This window comes from Apodemus sylvaticus, chromosome 7, assembly GCF_947179515.1.
Source record: "Apodemus sylvaticus chromosome 7, mApoSyl1.1, whole genome shotgun sequence".
Classification (NCBI taxonomy): domain Eukaryota; kingdom Metazoa; phylum Chordata; class Mammalia; order Rodentia; family Muridae; genus Apodemus; species Apodemus sylvaticus.
In genome coordinates, this window is record NC_067478.1 from 23,815,761 (window position 1) to 23,826,203 (window position 10,443).

Sequence of the window (10,443 nt, forward strand, 5' to 3'; positions counted from 1 at the left end):
TATCACAGGCATTAAGCCTAGCATTTGACAAACTGGACTGCATGAAGTTGAAGTGCTTCTTACTGTTAATGACACCATAGTGTAAGTTAAGATGCAGCATACAGAATGGAAAAAATCATTACCATATACACATCTGACAGGTGGTTAGTGTCTGGAAGATACAAAGGTTAAAAAATTAAACACCAAGAAAACAAAAAACCCAATTAGAAAATGAATCATGGCTCTAAACAGAGTTCTCAAAAGATGAGATAAAAATAACTGGAAATGTTTAAATGTTCATCAGAGAACATGCAAATTAAAACCACCACTTGGAAATTTCATCTTAAGCCAGTCACAATAGCCAAGATAAAAGAAATAATTGATGATTGATGCTAGCATAGATGTGGGGGAAAGAACCATTTATTCATGGCTGGTTGGAGTGCAAACTGAGGCAACAGTTATGAAAATAAGCATGAGTTTTCTCCAAAAGATGGAAGTAAATCTACCATGTGATTCAGCTAACTCACTCTTTAGCATATACTCAAAGGACTCTGTCTATTACTACAGATAGTCAATCATCTATCCTCATTGCTGTTCTATCACAATAGTTAAGAAATAGAAACACACTCAGTGGTCATTGACTAATGCATAATGAAAATGGAGGTGCTCACTTTGGTAGCACATGTACTAAAATTGGGATGATACAGAGAAGATTAGCATGGCCCCTGCTCAAGAATGATATGCAAATTTGTGACACATTCCATATTTATAGGTCAAGTAACATGTAAAGGCAGACCTATCAGAACTACACTAGATTTCTCACCAGAGACTATGAAAGCTAGAAGATCCTGGGCAGATCTCATACAGATCCTAAGAGAACACAAATACCATTCCAGACTACTATACCCAGCAAAACTCTCAATTACCATAGTTGGAGAAACCAAGATAATACAAAACAAAAACAAATCTACACAATATGTTTTGATGAATCCAGCCCTACAAAAGATAATAGATAGAAAACGTCCACACAAGGAGATAAACTACACCCTAGAAAAAGCAAGAAAGTGATCTTCTTTCAACAAACCTAAAAGAAGATAGTCATACAAACATAAAAATAACAACAAAAATAACAGGAACCAACAATCACTATTCCTTAATATCTCTTAACATCAATGGAATCAATTCCTCAATAAAAAGACAAAGAATAACAGACTGGACGCATAAACAGGACCCAGCATTTTGCTGCATACAGGAAACACACCTCAGTATCAAAGACAAATACTACTTCAGAGTAAAGGACTAGAAAACAATTTTCCAAGCAAATGGTCCTGGGAAACAAGCTGGAATAGCCATTCTAATATCAGATAAAATTGACTGTGATCAAAAGTGATCAAAAAAAGATAAGGAAGGATACTTCATACTCACCAAAGGAAAAATCTACCAAGAAGAACTCTTAATTCTGAACATCTGTGCTCCAAATACAAGGGCAATCACATTCACAAAAGAAACTTTACTAAAGCTCAAAACATGCATTGCACCTCACATAATAATTGTGGGGGACTTCAAAATCCCACTCTCACCAATGGACAGATCAAGGAAAATAAACAAAGACACAGTGAAACTGACAGAAGCTATGGACCAAATGGATTTAATAGATATCTGTAGAACATTTCATCCTAAACCAAAAAAAAATATACCTTCTCAGCACCTCATGATACCTTCTCCAAAATTGACCATATAATTGGTCACAAAACAGACCTCAACAGATATAAGAAGACTGAAATAATTCCATGCACCCTATCAGATCACTACAGATTAAGGCTGGTCTTCAATAGCAACAAAAACAACAGAAACCCCACATACACATGGAAGCTGAACAACACTCTACTCAATGATAACTTGGCCAAGGAAGAAATAAAGAAATTAAACTCTTTTTAGAATTTATTGAAAATGAAGCCTCAATTTACCCAAACCTAGAGGATACAATGAAAGCAGTCCTAAGAAGAAAACTCATAGTTCTGAGTGTCTCCAAAAAGAAACTGGAGAGAGCATACACTAGCATCCTGACAGCACTTCTGAAAGCTCTAGAACAAAAAGAAGCAAATACACCCAAGAGGAGTAGACTGCAGGAAATAATCAAACTCAGGGCTGAAATCACCCAAGTAGAAACAAACAAACAAACAAACAAACAAACAAAATATATACAAAGAATCAACCAATCTAGGAGCTGGTTCTTTGAGAAAATCAACAAGATAGATAAACCCTTAACCATACTAACCAGAGAGCACAGAGACAGTATCCAAATTAACAAAATCAGAAATGAAAAGGGATACAAAAAAAACTAAAGAAATCAAAAAAATCATCATATCCTACTACAAAAGCCTTTACTCAATAAAACTGGAAAATCTGGATGAAATGGACAATTTTCCTAGACTGATACCAGGTATCAAAGTTAAATCAGGATCAGATAAATGATCTAAACAGTTCCATAACTCCTAATGAAATAGAAGCAGTCATCAATAGTCTCCCAACCAAGAAAAGTCCAGATCCAGATGGGTTTAATGCTGAGTTCTATCATACCTTCAAAGAAGACCTAATACTAATACTCTCCAAACCATTCCACAAAATAGAAACAGAAGGAAAACTACCCAATTTGTTCTATGTATCCACAATTACTCTGATACCTAAACCAGACAAAGACCCTACAAAGGAGGAGAACTTCAGACCATTTCCCTTATGAACATCAATAAAAAAATACTCAATAAAACCCTTGCAAACCAAATCCAAGAACACATCATCCATCATGATCAAGTAAGCTTCATCCCAGAGATGCAGGGATGGTTCAATATAAGGAAATCCATCATTGTAATCCACTACATCAACAAACTCAAAGAAAAAAAACCTCATTTCGTTAGATGCTGAGAAAGCATTTTCCAAAATCCAACACCCCCTTCATGATAAAAAGTCTTAGAAAGATCAGGAATTCAAGGCCCATACCTAAATATAGTAAACGCAATATACAACAAACCAGTAGCCAGCATCAAACTAAATGGAGAGAAACTTGAAACAATCTCACTAAAATCAGGGACTAAACAAGGCTGCCCCCCCTACCTAATGAATGTAGTACTTGAAGTCCTTGCCAGAGCAATTAGACAACAAAAAGAGGTCAAAGGCATACAAATTGGAAAGGAAGAAGTCAAAATATCATTATTTGCAGATAATATGATAGTATACTTAAGTGACCCCAAAATTTCCACCAGAGAATTCCTAAACCTGATAAACAACTTCAGCAAAGTGGCTGGATACAAAATTTCTCAAATGAATCAGTGGCCTCCTGTACTCAAAGGATAAACAGGCTGAGTATAAAGCATCTTGGTGTGATTCTAACTAAACAAGTGAAAGGTCTATATACCAAGAACTTCAAGTTTCTAAAGAAAGAAATCACAGAAGATCTCAGAAGATGGAAAGATCTCCCATGCTCAAGGATCGGCAGGATTAATATAGTGACAATGTCCATCTTGCCAAAAGCAATCTACAGATTCAATGAAATCCCCATCAAAATTCCAACTCAATTCTTCATACAATTAGAAAGAGCTATTCTGAAATTCATTTGGAATAATAAAAACCCAGGATATCAAAAATTATTTTCAACAATAAAGTAAGTTCTGGGGGAATCAGCATCCTGGACCTCAAGCTGGACAATAGAGCAATAGTAGTAAAATAAATAAATAAATAAATAAATAAATAAATAAATAAATAAATAAAACTATATGGTATTGGTACGGAGACAGGCAGGTAGATCAATGGAATAGAATTGAAGACCCAGAAATCAACCCACATACTTATAATCATTTGATCTTTGACAAAGGAGCTAAAAGCATCCAGTGGGGGGGGGGGAGGTAGCCTTTTCAACAAATGGTGCTGGTTTAACTGGTGGTTAGCTTACAGAAGAATGCAAATTAATCCATTCTTATCTCCTTGCACAAAGTTCAAGTCCAAGTAGATCAAGGACCTCCACAAAAAAAAAACAGATACACTGAAACTAATAGTAAAGAAAGTGGAGAAGAGCCTCGAGCACATGGGCACAGAGGAAATTTTCCTAAACAGAACACCAATAGTTTATGATCTAAGATCAAGAATTGACAAATGGGACCTCATAAAATTACAAAGCTTCTGTAAGGCAAAGGACACTGTTAGTGGGACAAAATGGAAACCAACAAATTGAGAAAAGATCTTTACCAACCCTACATCCAATACAAAGCTAATATCCAATATATACAAAGAACTCAAAAAGGTAGACTCCAGAGAACCAAATAACCCTTTTAAAAAGTGGGGTATAGAGCTAAACAAAGAATTTTCAACTGAGGAATATCAAATGGCTAAGAAGCACCTAAAGAACTGTTCAACATCCTTAGTCATCAGGGAAATGCAAATCAAACCAACCCTGAGATTCCACCTCACACCAGTCAGAATGGCTGAGATCAAAAACTCAGGGGACAGCAGGTGACAGCGAGGATGTGGAGAAAGAGGAACACTCCTCCACTGCTGGTGGGATTGGAAGCTGGTAAAACCACTCTAGAAATCAGTTTTGCAGTTCCACAGAAAATTGGGCATAGTATTACTGGAGGACCCTGCTATATCCCTCCTGGCCATATATACCCAGAGGATTCTCTAACATGTAATAAGGACACGCACTCCACTATGTTCATAGCAGCCTTATTTATAATAGTTAGAAGCTGGAAAAAACCCAGATGTCCCTCACCAGAGAAATGGATACAGAAAATGTGGTACATTTACACAATGGAATATTACTACTCATCTATCAAAAAGAGTGAATTCACGAAATTTTTTAGGCAAATGGATGGAACTAGAAAATATCTTCCTGAATGAGGCAACCCAATCTCAAAAGAACACACATGGTATACGTTCACTGATAAGTGTGTCCAGAAGCTTGGAATGCCCAAGATATAATTCACAGACCAACTGAAGTTCAAGAAGAAGGAAGAACAAAGTATGGATACTCTGGTCCTTCTTAGAAGGGGGAACAAAATACCCACAGGAGGAGATACAGAGACAAAGTGTGGATCAAAGACTTAAGAAAAGGCCATCCAGAAACTGCCCCATCTGGGGATCCATCCCATATATAGTTACCAAACCCAAACACTATTGTAGATGTCAACAGGTGCTTGCTGACAGGAGTCTGATATAGCTATCTCCTGAGAGGATCTGCCAGCACATGACAAATACAGAGGGGAATGCTCTTAGCTAACCACTGAACTGAGCACAGGGTTCCCAATGGAGGAGTTAGAGAAAGGATTCAAGGAGATGAAGAAGTTTGTACTTCTATAGAAGTAACAACAATATGAACCACCCACTACCCCCAGAGGTCCCAGGGACTAAACCACCAACCAAAGAGTAAACATGGAGAGACCCATGGCTCCAGCTGCATATGCAGCAGAGGATGGCCTTGTTGGACATCAAAAGGGAGGGGAGGCCCTTGGTCCTGAGAAGGCTCGATGCCCAGTATAGAGGAATGCAAGGACAGGGAACCAGGAGTGGGTGGATTGGTGAGCAGGGAGGGAAGAGGGACTAGGAGTATATGGGAGAGGAGACAGGGAAGGGGGGCATTTGAAATGTAAATAAAGAATGTATCTAATGAAAAAAAGAAAATGTGGTACATTTAAGTAATAAAATATCACTCAGATGTTAAGAAAAAATGAAATTAAGAAATTTGTAGTTAGAAAGACCTAAATGAATTTGAGAATTGCTCTTTCAAACTCTATGAAGAATTGAGTTGGGAGTTTGATTGGGATTGCATTGAATCTGTATATTGCTTTTGGCAAGATGGCCATTTTTACTATATTAATCCTGTAATTCTCAAATTCATCTGGAATAGCAAAAAACCCAGGAGAGCTAAAACTTCTCAACAGTAAAAGAACTTCTAGCAGAATCAGTATTCCCAACCTCAAACAGTACTACAGAGCAATAGTGTTAAAAACTTCATGATACTGGCACAATGGCAGGCAAGTAGATCAGTGGAATAGAATTGAAGACCCAGAAATGAACTCACACACCTATGGTCACTTGATCTTTGACAAAGGAGCTACAACCATCCAGTGGGAAAAAAAAGAGCCTTTTCAACAAATGGTGCTGGCTCAACTGGAGGTCAGCATGCAGAAGAATGCAAATTGGCCCATTCTTCTCTCCTCTTACTAAGCTCAACTCCAAGGGGATCAAGGACCTCCAGACACACTGACACTAATAGAAAAGAAACTGGGGAAGACCCTTGAGGACATGGGCACAGAGGAAAATTTCCTGAACAGAACACCAATAACTTATGCTCTAAGATCAAGAATTGACAAATGGGACCTCATAAAATTACAAAGCTTCTGTAAGGCAAAAGACATTGTCAAAAGGACAAAATGGCAACCAACAAATTGGGAAAAGATCTTTACCAGCCCTACATCCGACAGAGGGCTTATATCCAAGATTTACAAAGAACTCAAGAAGGTAGACTCAAGAGAGCCAAATAACCCTATTAAAAAATGGGGTACAAAGCTAAACAAAGAATTTTCACCTGAGGAATATCGAATGGTGGAGAAGCACCTAATGAAATGTTCAACATCCTTAGTCATCAGGGAAATGCAAATCAAAACAACCCTGAGATTTCACCTCAGACCAGTCAGAATGGCTAAGATCAAAAACTCAGGAGAAAACGGGTGCTGGCGAGGATGTGGAGAAAGAGGAACACTCCTCCACTGCTGGTCGGGTGGCGAGTTGGTACAACCACTCTGGAAATCAGTTTCACGTGGTTCCTCAGAAAACTACTAGAGGACCCCGCTATACCACTCCTGGGCATATATCCAGAGGATTCCCCAGCATGTAATAAGGATACATGCTCCACTATGTTCATAGCAGCCCTATTTATAATAGCCAGAAGTTGCAAAGAACCCAGATATCCCTCAACAGAAGAATGGATACAGAAAGTGTGGTGTATTTACACTATGGAATACTACTCAGCTATTACAAACAATGAATTCATGAAATTCTTAGGCAAGTAGGTGGAACTGGAGCATGTCATCCTGAGTGAGGTGACCCAATTACAAAAGAACACACATGGTATGCACTCACTGATAAGTGGATATTAACCCAGAAGCTTGGAATACCCAAGACACAATTAACATATCAAATGATGCCCAAAAAGAAGGAAGGAGAGGCCCCTGGTCCTGGAAAGGCTCAGTGAAGCAGTGTAGAGGAATACCAGGACAGGGAAGTGGAAGGGGTTGGATTGGGGAACAGGGGGAGGGAAGAGGGCTTATGGGACTTTCGGGGAGGGGGGATCCAGGAAAGGGGAAATAATTTGAAATGTAAATAAAGAATATATTGAATAATAAATAAATAAATACACATATACATACATACATACATACATACATACATACATACATACATATATAAAAGACCTAGAAACAATCATTCTGAATGAGGTCACACAGATGCAGGAAACTTTTCTCTCTTGATATGTATGCTTCATTTAAGATACACACTAAGGTCAGGAACTAAGTAAGGAGCCATGGAAGGAAGCCTTTTAGGAGAGGGGAGATAGAGCACAGTGGTAAAGAGGAAACTGGCTGCTATTGAATATTCATATGCTAGGTTCAGGTAGGACTGAACTGTAACATCTAAAATGAACTGTCATTGGGAAGAATCTTCCTGAAGAAGATTTTCTGACACATGGCAGGTATCCTTTCGATATTCTTTGCTTCAGAACCAAAGGTAAGCCTTACCTGTTAAATGCATTGTAAAGAAAATGGATATGGAAACTTACACTGAGGTTCCAGAAAGCCACTGAAGCCAGAAAATGTTTGGCTGGGTCACATTCCCTTCAAGAAGGCCCTGAAATGTCATTGACTAACGCTGTGAAGGGGAAACTTATATTGCAATGGTGACCCTAGGAAGTTTGGAGAAAACAGGATTGCGCAATGTCTATAAATAAAAGAGGAAGACACGAAGCAGAGCCAGGCCAAGAGAGAGGCAGTATGTGCTTCAAGTAGCAGAACTGAAGGTGCAGGGATGCCCAAATTCTTTGGTCCTCGTTTGAGTCCACTAAAGTCAAGACCATGAGTACAGAATTTAATGCTTTGGTAAAGGTCTTGCTTTGGTCTGATCTTTGCTTCTTATGTCCCCATGCCTTCCCTTTGTAATGAGAGTATTTATTCTGAACCTTTTGGATAAGTATGTAGCTTTGTCCTTGATTTTACATGGCTTAGAGATAAGAGATAGCCTTGAATCTCAGAATGAACTTGAACTATGAACTTTTAAATGGTGTTGGGACTTAAAATTCTGGGGACTCTTACAAAGGAACTGAGTATATTTGCACTGCAAATCACCCATGAGTTTCAGAGGATCAGGGGTGGAATGTTGGGGCTTAAATGTGTTATTTTGGGTTTTGTTAATCTTCATTTTTCAATTTGACCAGATAGGAATCACTTAGGAGACACCCCTCTAGGCACATCTGGAAAGTGCTTCCAGAGAAGCTTATGTGAAGGAAGACATACATGATGTGGGTAACAGCATCTCACCAGCTTTAGACTAGATTGAATAAGAAGAGGAGGAAGCCAGATGACCAACAACACCCATGCTACTTCTTTTTTTTTAATTTTTATTTCTTGTGCATGTATTATTGTTTTTTAAAGATTTATTTATTTATTATATGTAAGTATACTGTGGCTATATTAAGACACACCAGAAGAGGGCATCATATCTCATTACACATAGTTGTGAGCCACCATGTGGTTACTGGAATTTGAACTCAGGACCTCTGGAAGAGGAGTCAGTGCGCTACTTCTTGATTGTAGTTGCTATGTGAGTACCTGCCTCATATACTTGCTGCCACAGATAAGGCCCCTCTCACCACTATCCCTTTCATTTCAAAATGGATTGTACCTGAAATTTATGAATCAAATTAAACCCTTGATCCTTTATTTGATCACAGGATCATTCTAAGTAATTGATATAGTTACTATACAAATAAGTGGGTCTCTTTGTGATGTTCTCATATCTATTCTATTATCCTTTCTTGTTTTCCCTCCCTTCTCCTATTAAACCTATTCCTCCCGTCAGATAGTCCATTTTCTATTTTCATGTCCTATACATATATAGATCAACTTATGAATTTGCCTATCACCTTACATAGGAGCCATGCTAATCCCTCTACATTTCAATGTTTTATATATTTGTGCTGAGATGATAGCACTATGGGCCTTTACAACAGCAATGGAATGGATGTGAATTCTATACCTAGCCAAACTATCCACCAAAAGTATATTTGTATACCTGCAAGGTTTCAAAAGTTCATGAACTCTATCGTGGATGTATCTTGAAAAATGAGTAAAGATAAAGGATTTGGGAAACATGGCATTTGATATAGAAGCATCGAAATCCATGGATGCAGCAGAAATTATTAGGATGTACATAGAACTAGAGACAAACAAGTCACAGGGAGCCGCAAAGAAGTAGTGACTATCTCAGAGCAAAGAGATGAACAAAAGACTTTTGTTATGTGGAAAGTAAGGTTGAAATGTTGTTTATTAAGCAGTTGGAGTATGTGAGAAAACAGTCACAAGATAAAAGTATATTAAACAAACAAAACAAATAATCTCCAGGAAAACCAGAAGTCATTCAAGAAATTAAATATATGTAGTATATACTGAAATATATTGCTATGCCTAGTGTAGCAAGATTAATTTTCACAGTACCAATAATAATACTTAATAGGTATTTCACTAAAAGCTGTGATATGTATAAAGAGTAAAGAAAGAAAATAATGGGAACACTTACACATGTTGAAATTGTTCATCGTTGCATCTGCTTAAATGTGAAGGAGGTATCTGCATACTGAGGCTAATAGGAGCAAAAGAAGCTAAAGATTTTAGCTGCCGTCATTTTTAGGATGGAAGAGGAAGATGGAAGACAAGGGAAATGACTTATCTTTTGCCCTAAGCCTTTTAGCACTATTTACTAAACACATTTAATGTAAAAAAAATTATAATAAATGATGCCACTGTATTACAGAAAACTTAAATTTGAGGTTGTGAACACATTTTCAACTTTTAATATTGAAATGCAGGCCAGTTTACAATTTGTAAAATACACAATAATTCAGAAAATAAAATTTAAAATTACCCTTCTAATCTCTGTCACGTGTTGTCATCCATCCTTCATTACATCACAGAAACTACATTGTAAATATAACTTATATCCTTTTTAGTTCAACATTTTATTATCAAAGGTTTTTACGTCTAAAATATTTCTTATAAACATGTTTGATGACATAATATAGCTATAATCATAATTTGGACGTGTAGTTTTTAAAATATTTTCAAGTTATAAGTAATTCTATTTTAAATATCCATTGGGGTTTTTTTCCTAGTATTTTATTATTCTTACCTAAGAAAAAGTCCT

General features: G+C 37.3%; 1 non-coding gene across 1 annotated transcript; it reads left to right on the forward strand.

Moving 5' to 3' along the window:
* Positions 1-642: 642 nt before the first annotated feature.
* Positions 643-749, forward strand: LOC127690238 (U6 spliceosomal RNA). Its single transcript, XR_007978979.1, has one exon. It is a non-coding gene; the product is annotated as a U6 spliceosomal RNA (small nuclear RNA).
* Positions 750-10,443: the final 9,694 nt, after the last annotated feature.